We start from the raw sequence: 2500 nt of genomic DNA, 5'->3' as shown, positions 1-2500 counted from the left end.
GAAAAAATGATAACAAAAATTTAAAAACCTTATTATTTTTTTTATTATTTTACTTTTTTATATTTTATATTAATGTAAGATAAAACAAAAAAATTCACAAATAATATTAATACCAGAAACATAGAAATAACTATAAAAATTTCTCATCAAATAATAACAAAAGTTGTAACCATTCAGTTTTAGATTTTTTTTTCACCTTACCTTTTGTTCTCATTACCCCGGTTTTTTCCCGGGACACCGTTAAAAAATATGGGGTTTTCTTGATCCCCCAACTTGGGCGGAGAAGCCTGCTGTTTTGTTTTCGCCCCGTTTTTCCAAAGGGTGTCGGAGGCCTTCAATAACAAATTTGGGTTTTTTGTTGTGGGGGGGTTTTTTTTGTTTTTTGTGTTTTGGGTTTTTGTTGTTTTGTTTTGTCTTTTTTTCGTTTTACGTATTTTTCTTTTTCTCCGTCTTCTCATTTTAACAATTTTTTTACTCTTTGGGATTGGGTTTTTCATGAGTGTTTTTATTTATTTATTTATCTTTTGGTCCGTTTTAAAATTTAAATTTACGGGACATGATTTACCCCCTTTCGTACGAGAGTCTTCTTTTTTTGTCGTCGACTCGGGGTCGTTTATAAGTCTTCCGGGGTCTCGCTGTACCAGATGTCATACCGTAACTGAAAGAATTACAGCTTTTGTAGTATACGGGTAAAAAAAACATCAGAAAAAAAAAAGGGGAGAATGTGAACCGGTTGGGAAATATGCGATTTTATTATTGATTACCTACCAATCTGTGAAATAAAATTGAAACTCTTTTTTTTCTACTTGATTCTTACACGTGATATTTTGTTCTGCAGTAATTACAATGCGTTTCTTATTTTGAAATTATCACACATCAGACTAAAAAAGATTCCCTTTTTTAAAACGTTAAACTACCTATTAGATTTTAAAGCCCATCAAAATGAAACGTCACATTCTGAATTTCAAACACCAGATTCTTAGATATTTCTGCAATTTTGCCCATTAATAAACGTAGCTCATTATTCATTTTAAATCGTCCTTACTATACAGTCTTGTTTCTTTATTTTTTTTTAAAGGGTTTTACATAAATTCTTGGCCGCAGTCTTCACAAGGGCCAAGAGCCTCAAATAGTTATTTTCCCAACGCCTCGACCCTTTATCAACGCCGGAGCTAGGTTTCCCCTCGCCGAGTGTCTAATTGCAAAAGCGGGAGAATCCCCTGAGGGCCGGGACAAGTCACTTTTAAAAACTCTGGAAATTGCATCAGAAAGTTTGAAATTTGTGGGGACGGGGGTCCTTGCAAATGAAAATGGTTCTCTGGGGTTTAAAGGGAGCTTCGAAGTACCCCTTGTTCAGGTGTTTTTTTTTTGTTTGAAATTTAAAGTATCCTGAAAAAGCAAAAACTTCCCCTTGCTTGCTTGTGTCTTTCCCCGGATCTCCACACAAAAGGCCAAATATATATCGACTGGAGATATTTCCCTTTGGTAATTCATATGAAAAATTCTGTAACTTTACAAGCTGAATTATTGTGTATTTATATATAATATATATATATATATTATATAAAATATATATATATTAATATAAAATTAAATAATTATATAATTTATATAAAATATTATATATTTATATATATTATATTTATTGTGGTGTGTGTTTGTGTGTGTGTGTGTGTGGTGTGTGTGGGGGTGTGTGTGTGTTTTGGGGGGGTGTTATATAATTTTTTATTTTAAATATTATATATATAATTTTATTATAAATTATTTTAATAAAATTTTATTTTTGTTCCATTTAAATATATATATTTTTATATTATATAATAAAAATTATTATATAAATATAAAATTTTTTGTGTGTTTTTATTGTGGGTCTTTTTTTTTAATTTATTTTATGTTGTATGCCTTGGTGGTAAATTAAGGGCCCCTTCCTTTCCACAGAGAGTGCCCGGGGGTTTTTTGAAAACTTCTCTTTTTTCTACCCTTGGGGGCCCCTGACTTTGGGGTGGCTTTGCCACCCAGTGGCTAGGAGGGAATTCCTTGCTCAAGGGACAAGGCCGAGGTGTCGAAACCCCCTGGCCGCGGCCTTTGACCGATCTCTAAACCCCCGGCACCGCGGCCCTTTTGTGTGTACTTACACACCCCACACACACCACAACACACACCACAAAACACACACCAACACACACACACACACACACACCTAATTTAATTATTATATATTTATATAATATATATTATAATATATATATAAAATTTTAAAATATATCTGAGGTTTTGGGGTCTTACATAGAAAATTTGATAGATAGAAAAAGATAGACATAATATTAAAATATATATATATATATATATATATATATATTATATATATATATATTATATATATATAATATTTTTTAATATTATAATAATATATAATGCAATAATGCATGTATTATGTATGTAGGGGTGTATTATATATATATATATATATATATATATAAATATTATTATATATATATAT

Source organism: Penaeus monodon, chromosome 36 (assembly GCF_015228065.2).
Source record: "Penaeus monodon isolate SGIC_2016 chromosome 36, NSTDA_Pmon_1, whole genome shotgun sequence".
NCBI classification, from domain to species: domain Eukaryota; kingdom Metazoa; phylum Arthropoda; class Malacostraca; order Decapoda; family Penaeidae; genus Penaeus; species Penaeus monodon.
The sequence above is the reverse complement of the archived record's forward strand: the minus strand, read 5'-3'. Positions refer to the sequence as shown.